Below are 15,340 nucleotides of genomic sequence, written 5' to 3' on the forward strand. Positions count from 1 at the left end.
GAGGGGCTCCCTAATCTCTGTAGGTGAGAAGGAGAAACAGGAGGGCCTGAAAAAGGCCGGCAAGTCTTCAGAGCCAGCGAGGAAGTCTGCTGGTGGTGTAAAGATTCTCCCCTCTGCTGGGGACAAGGGCAAGGGGCCAGCTAAGAAGTCAGCTGGTGGTTCTAAGGTTCTCCCCTCGGCCGGTGGAAATGGTAAGGGCAAAGCTGTGGTGCCCTCGGCTGATGAACCAGAGGATCTTGTTCCTGGGCCGATTTCGAGTTTATCGGGGCAGGAATTGATTGATGCCTTGATAGCTCGTGTCCACTCAAAGGACCAAGAGAAAATGGAGAAGCTGTCCCGACCGGCTTTAGCTACTCAGCTCTGCCGGTTGGCTCTTCAGGTATCCTGCATCTTATACTCTTTGTTAAAAATTTTAAATTACTGACCTTTTATTGTTTTGTTGGAACCCATTTTATTTTCTTGCAGGTGGAGTCGGGGATGTGGGGGCTGTTAAATGCATCCATGACTACGAGGTGGCGGAGAAAGAGAGAGAGAAGGAACAAGCGGACGTTGCCAAGCGTGACGATGCTGTCGCTGGGGTGGTGGAACGCCTGAGTAAAGCTGAAGCGGAGATTACTGATTTGAAGGCCCGGCTAGCTCAAATAGAAGTAGAGAAGTCCTCTCTGGTTTCTGAATTGACCAGAGCAACTAAAGAAAGCCATACGAGCCTTGCCAGGTTCAAGGCAGAGTATGAGCAGGCCTATAATGCGACTCGGCGTGATTGGAAAAAGACATCTGCAGAAGCTCAGAATCGCGCTTATATCCTGGGGGTACGAGATCAGCGCTTGGAGTATTTCTTATCTTCACAGGGCCAACACTTCCTGGGGGTGATGCTGGAAGGCACTCTGGAGGCTTTCAAAAAGACTCCCGAATACCTGGAGGATTTCGGACCCCTTTTTGCTTACGTGATAGAGCGTACTGCTACAAAGGCCTTGGAGATGGCGGGAGCCACCCCAGAGCAACTTGCTACCCTGAACCTGCACGCCTTGATGGACAACCTCCAGGATGAAGAGATAAATGCGTTGATGGGGATCCCTGCGGATTCTCCAAGGAAACCGGAATGGTGGTACCCAGTGCTGGAGAAAGTCATTCCCTATTATACTCTCGGGATTGGATTTGACTCGTTGCCCTCCGCACCCATGTACATGCCTGCTTTCTCTGCTTCTCTGGTGCGCTTTGTGAACCAACTGCGAGATCCCTCTGGCAAAACCACCCGGAGATTTTCTCAGTTCAGCATGGAGCCTCCCCTGCCCTCTACCTTGGCGCCTTCCGATTTTTCCGACTCTGCCTCCTCCTCTGCTGCGGTGGACCAACTGTTTGACCTGTACAGAGATGAGAATCTGTATGTGCAGGAGGCTGCGAAGCTGTTGGATCTGGGAGCTCGTCTTCCGAAAGTGAAGAAAGCTGGCATGCTGCCAGTATTTGCAGGGGGAGCCTCTGCTAGCCAGCCCTCCGCAAGTGGTGTCCCTCTTCTGGTCTCCTCTGCCTCTGTCCCTGCTTCCTTTACCTCCCCTGCGGATGCCTCCGTCCCTCCTGCCTAATTTGATGACAAATTTTGTAATTTCTCTAGTTTGTATAAATTGAATACTTACTTTTTGTTTTGGGGTGTATAGCTCTGCCTCACTGGCATATTCAAGTGAAGTTTTTTTTTTTTTTTTTTTCTTGCTTGTGCCGCTTTTCTCCCTTCATTCTTTACGTTGTTCTTGCCGCTCGTTGATGTTTGAGTTTATATTCTCGTCTTTCCCCTGCTGATTTGAATTGACTTGTTATGCTTGTTGTTGATGCTTCTCTGATCCCCTCCCTTGGGATTTCTTTTGATTTCTGCTATAAGGATTCCGTTGACTCTTCTAGCGAGAATTGTGATGACTCCTCTGGCGAGGATTGTGATGACTCCTCTGGCGAGGATGGTGATGACTCCTCTGGCGAGGATTGTGATGACTCCTCTGGCGAGGATGGTGATGACTCCTCTGGCGAGGATGGTGATGACTCCTCTGGCGAGGATTTCACCGCCTCCTCTGACGAGGATTTGGTTGATTTCTTTGTTAACGATTTCGTGCTTCCCATCCAAGCTGCTTCCCATCCGCGCTGCTTCCCATCCAAGCTGCTTCCCATCCAAGCTTGAGCACTCTGCGCGGAGCATGGAAGACCCGGGGGGTGCAACCAACTTTCGCGGCTTACGATTAAATAGTAACCCTCTGCGTGGAGCATGGAAGGCCCGGGTGGCACGACCAACTTTCACGGCTTACGATTAAATAGTAACCCTCTGCGTGGAGCATGGAAGGCCCGAGTGGCACGACCAACTTTCACGGCTTACGATTAAATAGTAACCCTCTGCGTGGAGCATGGAAGGCCCGGGTGGCACGACCAACTTTCACGGCTTACAATTAAATAGTAACCCCCAGCACGGAGCATGGAAAACCCGGGGGGTGCGACCAGCTTTCGTGACTTACGGTTAAGGACAACCTCTGCGCGGAGCATGGAGGACCCGGGGGGCGTAACCAACTTTCGCGGCTTACAATTATGTGCCACCTCTGCGCGGAGCATGGAAGGCCCGGATGGCACGACCAACTTTCGCGGCTTACGATTGAAAGAACACCCTGCACGGAGCATGGAAAACCCGGGGGGTGTGACCAACTTTCGTGGCTTACGGTTAAAGCAACCTCTGCGCGGAGCATGGAAAACCCGGGGGGTGCGACCAACTTTCGCGGCTTATGATTAAGTGCTATCTCTGCGCGGAGCATGGAAGGCCCGGGCGGCACAACCAACTTTCGCGGCTTATGATTGTCAGGGACCTCTGCGCGGAGCATGGAGGGCCTGGGTGGCACAACCAACTTTCGCGGCTTACGATTGTCAGGAACACCCTGCACGGAGCGTGGAAAACCCAGGGGGTGTAACCAGCTTTCGTGACTTATGGTTAAAGCAACCTCTGCGCGGAGCATGGAAAACCCGGGGGGTGCAACCAACTTTCGCGGCTTATGATTAAGTGATATCTCTGCGCGGAGCATGGAGGGCCCGGGCGGCACAACCAACTTTCGCGGCTTACGATTGTCAGGGACATTCTCTGTTCTGGTTGGGTGTAACCCCTCTGCTCTGGTGAAGCATGATCCCTCTGTTTTTCCCTTGGCTTGCTGAGAAGCAATTTTTGAATTTAAAAATTGGGACCTACGGGTATACACCCTACTCCCCCCTCTGGTGATATGTGCAATACTCCGTTATGAACATGTTGGCCCAATTATTTCTTACTCCCTTCTTCGGCCCATAAGTTCGTGCGGGCCCATTACCCCTTAGCCCATTTCTTAAGCCCCATACTGCCTCTATATATATCCCTCCATCCTTCATGACCTAGTTCATAGTCCCTTATTTTATTCCCGCCGCCCTAAGCTGCTCTCCTCTCAAACCCTAGATCTCCCGTCTTTTTGGCTCAAAATGCCTTCTTATCTTGGTTGTAATGCCCTCAGTCGGGGGAGCGAGTCCTTTTGAGAAAGTACGCCGGCGCCCGTTGGTGACTGAAAAAACAGGACTCCCCCCCGCCTGAGGGTTTTATCTCCAAGATTCTTAGAGAAAGCTCCCTCGTTATCCTTTTCCGACCTCCTCTCAAACCCTAGATCTGTTATTCCTTTTCTCCTACTTCCCTTATTTTTTCCCATCTTGGTTGTAAAGCACTCAGGTAAGGGAAGTTCCCCTCTGAACACTCACATCCCTAAAGGCTCCGCCTTTTACTCTGTATTTCTGGTGCAGATCTCTAACTTTGTGGTTGTGATGAGCGGGCTTCCCTTGCTTGAGAGCGTTATTGCCGTGTTTCCCGGATCTGGCCGTCGTTTCTCCAGATCTGAGCGTTGATTCCCCGGATCTGGACATTGGTTTGTTCCTTTTCTGTATTCCTTCTCTGTAGCATTTTGACTTGTTATTTTTCTGGATATTCTGCAGGCATGTGGTGGAGCTAAAGTAGATCTGAGAGATGAGCATGTCCCGGCAGCGAAAGAGAACTCGAAGTGTTGGATCGTAGAAGAAGAGACGTCTATCCCTGATGCTTGCTTTCCCTTTGACCTGCTAAGAAGCAGTTTTTGTATTTGTTTCTCCCTTGTCCTGCTAAGAAGCAGTTTGCCTTTTGAATTTAAAAATTGAGGATTACGGGTATACACCCTACTCCCCCCTCTGGTGACATGTGCAGTGCTCTGCACGAACATGTTAAGTAGCATATATAAAGTAAGAAAACGAGAATTGAAATAAACAAACACAACACCAGGGGATTCCCTAGAACCACATATCTGTTTTATTGATATTATGGCCCCGGACCTCGTTAAAACCCATGTGGGGAAAAAGAGTATCCGGTCTACAAGTGATTACTCCTGCTAAGAAGCAGTTATACATAGAACTTTTTGAGTGTGTTTATATTCCATGGTCTGGGGAGAGCTCTGCCGTCTGAATCCGACAATATGTACGCACCGCCTCCCAAGACCTCTGTGACGATGTATGGCCCTTCCCAATTGGCCTCGAACTTGCCCACCGCCTTTAACGCATCAGCTCGCTTGAGAACCAGATCGCCCTTTGACAATTTCCTCACTCTGACCCGTTTGTCGTATCCCGCTTTGATGATGCCTTTGTACTTGGCCGCTCTAATGCGGGCTTCCTCCCGCTGTGCTTCCACCAAATCCAGCTCTGCTCGGCGGAGCTCCTCATTGTGCTCAGTGTTATACGTGGTAATCCGGTATGATTCTAGTCGTGCCTCTGCTGGTATCACCGCGTTAGATCCGTACACCAGCGTGAATGGTGCCTCCCCTGTTGCCGTTTTTGGACTAGTTCGGTAAGCCCAGAGAACAGTGTCCAACTCTTCCACCCACTTCCCTCTGCTCTGAGTCAGCCTCTTCTTGATTCCCTCACATATGGTCCTGTTAGCTAATTCCACTTGTCCATTTGCCTGTGGATGAGCCACTGAGACAAACCTCTGTGTAATATCCATTCGATCACAGAAATCCGCGATCCTCTGCCCTGTAAATTGAGTCCCATTATCAGACACAATGATTCGTGGTACTCCGAATCTGCAACAGATATTCCTCCAGATAAAGCGTTCCACTGTAACTTCATCGATCTTGCTCACAGCCTCAGCCTCGACCCATTTAGAAAAATAGTCTACTGCCACAATGAGAAAGCATTTCCCTCCAGGTGCTGTAGGCAGCTTGCCGACTATATCAATGCCCCATTTGTCGAACGGACAAGCAGCATACATGACCCCCATGGGCTCCCCTGGTATGTTGATTCTCCCGGCATGCTTCTGACAAGCTTCACACTTGCGGACGAACTCTCTGGCTTCCTGGTTGATATGAGGCCAATAGAACCCTGCCCGAATGATCTTGCGTACAAGGTCCCGAAATCCCGTATGACCACCACAGCAACCTGCATGAATTTCTTGCAAAGCAAAATTAGCTTCCTCTGGAGATAAACATTTTAGCAAAGGTTGAGTGAAAGATCGTTTGAAGAGTTGATCGTTGATTAGACAGTAATTCTCATAACGGGCCCTCTGGTTGGACTCTCTGCTTAGCCGCTCCCCTGTCTTTAGGAAGTGTATGATCGGAGCCCGCCAATCATCCCTGATCTCTACCGAGAACACCTGCGAAGTCTCCATCTCTCGGGTATCACAGAGTAGAATAATCTCATCACTCCAAGTTTGCTCCACCGCGCTAGCCATTCGCGCCAGTAGATCCGCTTTTGTATTCTCCTCCCGTGAAATCTGCTCGAGCTTGAATTCCATGAACTTTTCTTTCATTCCGTTAATTTTGGTGTGGTACGCTTTCATCCTCCGATCTTTGATATTGTATCCTCCTGAGAACTGTTGAGCTACCAGTTGAGAATCTGTCCTGATGATGACACACTCGGCCTTAAGCTCTGACAAGATATGTGCCCCTCTGACCACTGCCTCGTATTCTGCCTCATTATTAGATAACCGACAGGTGAATTTAATAGCGAACTGATATGTTCCGTATCCTGGTGAAGTGATATGTACCCTAATTCCGCACCCCTCTTTTGTCACTGACCCATCCACACAAGCCACCCAAAACTCTGGTATGGGACGACGAGTTGTTTCTTGTATGAAGTCTGCCAATGCCTGCGCCTTGATCGCCGTTCGTGGCTCGTACTCTACATCATATTTCCCTAGTTCCACAGCCCATTTAACCATTCTTCCCGACAAATCCGCGCGCCCCAAAACTTGTTTGAAAGGTAAAGACGTGCGTACCACCACTCGATGTGAAAGGAAATAAGGCCTCAGCTTTCTTGCCGTGATCATGACCGCCAGAGCAGCCTTTTCGATCTCTGTGTAGTTGAGCTCAGGGCCCTGAATAATTCTGCTGACAAAATAGATGGGTCTCTGATGACTTCCCTCCTCTCTGATTAGCACAGAGCTGATTGACTCCTCCCCCATAGCTATGTATAGATACAACGTTTCTCCCGGAACTGGCTTGGTCAGAGTTGGGAGTTTTGCTAGGTATACTTTAAGATCCTCAAACGCCGCTCGGCATTCCTCTGTCCATAGAAACTTGGTTCCCTTCCTCAACACTTTGAAAAACGGCATGCTTCGCTCTGCCGATCGCGATATAAACCTGCTCAAAGCAGTGATACGCCCATTCAGAGTTTGCACCTCCTTGATTCCTCTGGGCGGTGTCATTTCTAAAATAGCTTTGACCTTGTCGGCGTTGACCTCAATCCCTGCTGGTGTGACTTTATACCCCAAGAATTTCCCTGTTGTGACCCCAAAAGTGCACTTGGCTGGGTTCAACATGAGTCTGTGATCTCTGACTACTGTGAAGATCTCTTCCAGATCAGACACATGGTCCTCTGCCCTGTTACTCCGTACGAGCATATCATCTACGTACACTGAGATATTTTTAGCAAGCTGCTCTTTGAAAATTTTCTCCATCATCCGCTGATACGTGGCTCCTGCATTCTTCAGACCAAACGGCATACTCTTCCACCCATATACTCCACAACAGACGGCAAAGGCCATTTTGGCGATGTCTCCCCTGTTCATCTTTACCTGATGATACCCTTGGTACGCATCCATCATGGATAATAAGGCACATCCTGAAGTGGAGTCCACCAATTGGTCAATCCTCGGCAGAGGATAGTGGTCCTTCGGACAAGCAGCGTTTAAATCTCGGAAATCCACACACATCCTCCAGGTGTTTGTTTTCTTGGGTACCATCACCGCGTTTGAGATCCACTCTGGGTATTGCACTTCCACAATATGCCCAGCTTTCAATAGTTCATAGACCTGCTCTCTGATGGCAGCGTCCTTTTCAGCCCCAAAATTCCTTGTCCGTTGCTTTACCGGCTTGACCTTAGGGTCCACGTTGAGGCAATGCTCCGCCAACCCTCTATCGATTCCCTTCAAATCTGCGGTGCTGAAAGCGAACACATCCGCATTTCGCCGAAGACAACCAATGAGCTCTTCTCTGACTTGATCACTCATGGCCGATCCAATCTTGGTCTGGAAACCCTCTTTCCCTGGAAATAACTCTATCATATTGCAAACATCGCTAGTGGACACCAGCGCGGTTTTCTCTGTGGAGTCTCTGTCTTTTAATAAATCCGCCAACTCTTGGCGCTCCTCTGCTGGGGCATGCACCTCGCCCACTTTCCCCTTCTTCCGGGCGTTCGACCCCTCTGTCCATCTTTCCCTTTTCTGCCCCGCTGACCGTGTGAGCATTTGCACGTGGCATGCTTTTGATGTCGTTTGATCGCCACAAACTTCTCCCACTCTTCCACCCTCGATTGGAAACTTCATTTTTAGGTGAAACAAAGAGATAACCGCCTTGAACGCCGTCAAGGCGGGCCGGCCAAGTATGACATTGTACGAGGGTTTAGGCATATCCACCACTAAGAAACGTACCATCCTTGTTTTGTTGCCCGCAACTGTACTGCCAAGAATCAACGGCAGCTCAACATACCCCAGGGGCATGACCATCTCTCCTCCAAACCCAAACAGATGAGCATTTGTCGGCTCAATATGAGCGTTAATTCCCATATTTTGGAGACATTCCTTATACAAGATGTTTACAGCGCTGCCCGAATCCACGAAAATACGGTGAATAATGCAGCCGGCAATGTGGGGTTGATTCCTCTGATTTGTATTCTTCCCCTACTCTGCACATATTACTCCTCATCACCAGCGACCTTCCGAACTCAGCAAGAGCTGCACCACATGTAATTAAGGCCTCTATCACATGTCGCGTTTGTTAGTGTGTCACATAAACAAAATGTGTGGTCTAAATTTAGATCTATATACTACTTAAGAAAAGGGTTCTACTAGATCCCAACGCCATATATAAGGAATGGATAGAATGAGAATATACCTTAGATCAACAAGATCTACGGTTGATTCATCACTTTGTTCGATGAATTCATGGTCCTGAGTTCGAATCTCATAGATAGCGATTTTTTTTTCCCGCAATTCATACATTTTCAAAGCAATTTCATACGTCTACATAAAATTCATACATTTACATACGATTTATCTAAGATTAAATCTCAACCATTGAATTATGGATAGATCAATGGTGTAGATATATTTTATAGGAGGAGAAGGCTAAAATAAAAACACTTCTTAAAATATAAGTTATGAACCATTTTCATCCCTTAGATCAGCAAGATCTATGGTTAATTCATCACCTTGTTGGATGAATTCATGGTCCTGAGTTCGAATCTCATAGGTAGCGAAATTTTTATATTTCGTAATTTATATATTTACACAACAAATTCATACGTGTTGTACATAGAATTTATACATTTTAGTTAGTTTGTATTTTATATGTTAAGATGAGTTTACAGGCTATAAACTCATCTTAAATTTCAACAGTAAATTTTACATGTTGACATTATTTTGAATTTTTTTTTTATGTTTATTCTAAATGGAGGTTAATACTAATTAGGACATGATGATGTTAAGTAAATACAACTAATTAATGTATGTCCATATCATAAACATTTCAAAGTTTAAATTATATTATCTCTCAGGTAACACTAATTTGTATTAAATTTAGGGGCATTTACTTTGCATGAATGATAAGATGCATGATTAAGTATTTTTATCCTCAAGAATAGGATATCTCTAATTCAATCTTTTTAATGGAATAATAATCAAGCTAAATGATGAAATAATCAGTGGCCTTAAGATATCCCAAAGTTTCAATTCATCAAAGCAAACAAATTAATTGTTAGTCTTATTATTTTTATCTATCAAGGTCAATCCTTCAAAATAAACGCCCCCTTAAAGAATTGATTGCAGTAAATTACTACATCCGTCCCAACTTTTAGTATATATCCATATTTTTGTCACATTTTTTTTTATCCATTTCAATTTTTAGTAAAAGTAGGAGGAACCCTTAGCCCACTTTAATTAATTATTATAACACTCACATTATATATATATAAAAAAAAAACTTTTATTTCGTTCACAATACACTCAACCACTTTATTAAAACTCGTCTCTAGCTCAATTGAATAATAAAAGTTGGGACGGAGGGAGTACGATAAAAAAGAAATTACAAATTGTGTGAATAATAAGAACCTAATTAGTAATTACAATATTACAAACTGTGTGAATAATAAGAACCTAATTACAATCAATTAGTTGCATTTAGATCTATAAGCACTATATTTCGAATGTTGATCACGGAATATGTGAAATTATTCTTCTTAAATCACAAATCTTACTTAATCAGTTGAGTGACGTTGTTAATAAGAATAATTCAAAGCGTGAAAGATTTTTAACATTAATTAAAGTCAAACATCGATTCTGGATTAATATAAAAGCCTTGCTTTAAACTTTACAGCTACAAATATGATAAAACCATACATAAGTACATAACTATCATACTACTTTTAATCTTTTATACTTCTTATCATGATTAATAAAAATAGTAAGTATTAAGGGAGTGAGAAAAAGCTTAATAAGAAAGAGAAAGTGAATCACCTAATCAAAGTACAGTAAAACCTCCATAAAGGATTAAAAAAAATACTCTATTTAATTAGGAATAAAAAATCATGATCCCAACTTGAGACCAGTTATAAATAGGAATAAATTCTACATTATCATAATTCATATTTTTTTCAAGTCCCGCCTTAAAGAAATACACCTCCATTTTTAGAAATACATAATTATAAATATATGTATACGTGTGTGTGTGTGTTCTCGACTTCTCCTTACAGTAAAAATACTCTAAGGTTGCATGTGACAATGAATTAAGAAAAAAAAATGTATTTTTATCAATCGATTCATCTAATGTTAGGTTAGTACGTAAAATATGTAACTCACTTAAAATGCATAAATTTTCTTGTGATTGTAATGCCCTTAAACCTAATAGTCATATTCTTTCTCTCGAATGAGTTATTTCGTAAAAGTATTTGAACACTAAACTAAATTATTAATTTATTATTTTTCCCTTATATATTCATATTTACTCAAATATAGCTTTATAACTGGCCAAAATGCGGCTCCATAACTTTATTGTTAATTAACTTTATAATAATAAATGCAGTTTTTATCAATTGGACCACAAGACTGTTCGTTTGAATAATTAATGTCATCATGGAAGATTTTAATTGTTTAATTAATGTGTTGGATTATATAATGTCGTAGCATTAAATTGTACGACTACAAAACTGTCAATGAGGAGCCCATCTTAATGTCAATTCATGATGAATTCCAAGTAAGACAAAAGAAATATTAGTACTATATTAAGACTATGGATTAGAGTTTGACTTTGAAAATGAAGACCCTTCCTCCTTTAATAACTTAACTCCTAATGTTTATCGATCTGCAATTTCTCATGTAATGTGAGTTCTAGAAATCAAACCATATCACCTATTATCCATTCTCTAGTCTAAAATAATAGGAGTGTATGCTACGCATCATTGGTGAACTCTTATGTCAAATATGAGCATAAGTAATTACTTACCAAAATAAGTAATTAAGATTTTCAACACAAAAATACGTAATACTATCATTTGTGAAACGCTATATTTCATACTCCCTCCTTCATCCTGATGAATATATTATTTCCTCCGTTTATAAAAAAAAAGAGCAAATTGCATGAAAATACCTCACTTTATACCAAATTCTGGTTTTTTGACAAACTTTTTAATTGTAGCAAAAAATTGAACAACCTTTCAATTTATTGCAATTGGCATCCCCGGTGTTTTTCCGGCCAAACGTGGCAGCCGGAATGCCAACGTGGCATCAGAAATGCCAAATCACACCCACCCTCCCCTCCCACGTCACCCTCTCTCTCACGTCACCCTCTCTCTCTCTCCACCTTGTTTCTCCTTCACGGGGCAGCAAACCCTCACCCTCCTTCATCGACCTCCGCCGCCATCCTTCTTCTCCCACGATTTCCGCCGCCTTGCGCCCCTTCGAACCTTCCTCCTCCTTCATCAACCTCCGCCACTTTTCCCATGATTTTCGCGCCCCTGCAAATCCTCATATTCATTCTCCTTCACCAACCTCCGCCGCCCCTCCCTAACACCACCTCGTGCCCTTGTAAACCCTCCCTATTTCCGTCGCCCTCCCAATTCCCTCCCCCACTAGCAGTCCTCAAATTCCAGATATCAAATTTCAGTGACAATAATTCTCCCATCGTCTCTCCCGCTCCCTCCTTTTCTCAAATCGCCGGTCGTCGTTCTTCCGAGAACGAAACAGGTAGTGGCGCCCAAATGGAAACCAGAGCCGCTGCCTGAGAAAAGGGGGTGAGCTCTAATTCGCTCGCTCGCCGCTCTTCGGCATGAGAAAACATCGGCCCTCAAGCCGTCGGACCCGAGAATTTGGGCGGTGGAAAATGGGGAGTTGGAGATGGTGATGTGGGAAGACCCGAGAATCTGGGCGGATCTGGCGGAGGAAAGGGAGGCCGCAACGGAGTGAGAGATGAGAGAGAGAGTGGCAGCCGATTTGAGCCAACACCATCGGCTTCGGAGGGGTGGAGGAGGGGGGGTTCACCGGCTGGAGAAGATGCGGCGGCGTCGGGGTGGAGGAGAGGGAGGGGTCTGCGCAGGGGGAAGAGGATCGACGTTTTCCGGGGGAAGAGAGAGAGAGCCGATAGGGAGAGGGGGAAGGGGGATGGAGGAAGAGAGTGACGTGGGAGAGAGGGTGACGTGGGAGGGGAGGGTGGTTGTGATTTGGCATTTCTGATGCCACGTTGGCATTCCGGCTGCCACGTTTGGCCGGAAAAACACCGGGGATGCCAATTGCAATAAATTGAAAGGTCGTTCAATTTTTTGCTACAATTAAAAAGTTTGTCAAAAAACCGGAATTTGATATAAAGTGAGGTATTTTCATACAATTTGCCCTAAAAAAATGGACACATTTTTTTAGCACAAATTCAATAAGATGAATGGTGATTTTTATATAATGAAGAAATAGTCCAACCATTGTGTAAAGTGAGTGGTTGAGATTGAATTAAGAGCGACTTTTTTTTATATAAATCAGAGATATTTGCAAGGATAAAATATATGAATCATTTACTAAAAGGGAAAATGTCCCACTTTTCGTGAATGGAGGGAGTACGTGGTGGACGACACATGTTTTAAGAAATGTTTGGTAAATAATATGTTGGGTGAATAAATGAACCCACTAAAAAGTGTGATGTTTTCAAGAGATAAAAATATAAAGAGTTGTGTGGAGTCATGTCCCAAAATAGATGTGATATTTTTAAGAAACGAGCGAGAAAAAAAAAGTGATATATTTTTTTAGGAATAGATGTGATATATTTTTAAGGAACAAACAAAAATAAAAAAAGTGATATATTTTTAAGGACGAAGAGAGTATAAAAAAATATTACTCCAACATCTAAAAGTATCATTATTTTCTTCAAAACTTATCACAAATTTTCATTATTTTCTTCAAAACTTATCACAAATTTTCTTCCATCTGACGTGGATTTTTGCAGCGATATATACTTGCACCGCAATTATTGAGCAATGGTAATGCATATTGCTTTTTTGACCCTCTCCCAAACCCAAAATGGCATTTGTAATCCCTTCGAAAACAAAAATAGAGACAATCTAAAAAAAATAAGAATTGCCAGAGATTTTTTAAAAAAAAATTAAAATTACAAGAAGTATTTAAATATAATTAAATAATCAATTTGCACGCAGGCGCAAAGAAAAAATAAAACTACATTGCACGCAGGTGGGATTGAACCCAAGACCTCTTATAAATAAGAGTCTTTAAAAAGAAATAGAGATAATTGATTGGTCATTTTTCTAGTTCTACCGTTGTGGAATTTCAAAAGAATTCTCTAATATTTGTGTGCGAATGCGTCTATTCCATAATAAATATGGTGATACTTATTTTTCGCAAGTTGCTAATCTTTTACTCCATATTTTCTTTTCTGCATTAGTTAATTATAAGCTGTCATCTTGTTTATCACTCGCATATGCAATATATTATAGTATATGCAAAGGTGAAGAATACCGATATGTCGTAAGCTGGCAATTATAGTTGAGAACTTTAAAATCTTGTTGGAAGATTGGGTATTTATATTTGAGTTTGGTAAAATACCAAGGAAATACTATAATGGAACCTTTTATGCTTCCAATTTACGTAATCCTAGGTAATTAGTGCATTCTCGTGTACGAGTTGGTGCCTTGGTGGAGAAAATATTATAATAAAAATCTTACTGGGTAGAATTAGAAATGTTCAACATTGATAAAACTTCCAAAAAAAAGTAAAAAAATATGGGTTAATTGCATGAAAATACACGAACTTTAGTCGCAATTTCATTTTGCACATGACTTTTGAAACTTACATTTTTCATCATGAACTTTACATTTGTTCCAAATTTTCCTTAAAATTGAGCTCCGGCCATTTTGATGCTGAGGTGGCGCCTATATGGCAGCCGGAAGTGTGCCATTTAAACAACCGGAAACTTGTAGGAAAAACGACGTCGTTTTTTAAAAGCTTAAAAAAAATAATAATAACCACCTCCACCATAGCCGCTACCACCACCTCCACCCTAGCCGCCTCCACCACCACCATAGCGACCACCACAGCGACCACCACTGCCTCCGAAGCCTCCTGTTTGTGGCCTATCATTTGCATAGTTAACCTTCACTGTACGACCATGAAGTTCCTGAAGGTAATTTCAAAAGAAGTAGTAACTGTCAGTAGTCAGATTAAGAAACTACAAGAACACATCTATTAGAAACTAGAAGAATCAGAGCAGTGCAAACAAAACCTACTGATCCAGAGCCTGGATGTCAGCTGATGCCTCCTCGGCAGAAGTAAATGTAACAAACCCAAATCCTCTGGATCTAGGGTTTTTGGGAGAGAGAGCTGTGAGATTGAGGGAGCTAGGGTTTTCAATCATCAATGCCGTCAAGAACAATCACCCCAATCAAATTGGAATTTTGGGAGAGAGAGCTGTGAGATTGAGGGAGCTAGGGTTTTCAATTTGGGTATTTTGTTGGGTAGATGGTCATAATAGAGAGAGAGAGAGAGAGAGAGGATGGCGCCGGGCTGGAGAAGTGGCGACGCCGATGACCGGCGTTGTATGTGCAGCGGCGGTCCGCGACCGTGCGCGGCGATGGAGAGAAGTAGAGAGAGAGTCTGGCGAAGGGAGAAAAGAAAGAGAGAGAGAGAGAGAGAGAGAGAGAGAGAAGTGGATAGAGAGAGAGAGAGAGAGTATTAAAACGATGTAGTTTTTGTGCCACATCGCTTTAATTAATGACGTGGTACATACGCGTGGCAAGTTTAAAGACACGTCAGCTTTCCGATGGCCGGAGCTCAATTTTAAGGAAAATTTGGAACAAATGTAAAGTTCATGATTAAAAATGGAAGTTTCAAAAGTCATGTGCAAAATGAAATTGCGACTAAAATTCGTGTATTTTCATGCAATTAACCCAAAAAACAATATCTCATCATACAATTATACTTTTTTTTTTTTATCGGACAAAGTCATGTTAGATGTTAGTAGTTAGTTCCCCATCCACTCCAAGAACTACCTTATCTCTCCCATTCACCAAATCCACCTTATATCTCCAATCTCCAATTCGCTCCCAAGAGGGATCGAACCCGGGTCACTTCACTTAAGTGAGGACCTGGTGGCCAGTGGGCTAAGCCCCCTGGTTATCATACAATTATACTAATTGAGGACCTGGTGGCCAGTGGGCTAAGCCCCCTGGTTATCATACAATTATACTAATTATGATGCAGACAACGTTTAGTTCAAAGAAATTAATCTTGATTTTTAGGTAGGAGTCCAGGATGCTTATTATGTTAGAAGATTGATGCTATTATTATGGCTGGACCATC

The sequence above is a fragment of the Salvia miltiorrhiza genome, chromosome 3 (genome assembly GCF_028751815.1).
Source record: "Salvia miltiorrhiza cultivar Shanhuang (shh) chromosome 3, IMPLAD_Smil_shh, whole genome shotgun sequence".
In the NCBI taxonomy this organism is placed as follows: Eukaryota; Viridiplantae; Streptophyta; class Magnoliopsida; order Lamiales; family Lamiaceae; genus Salvia; species Salvia miltiorrhiza.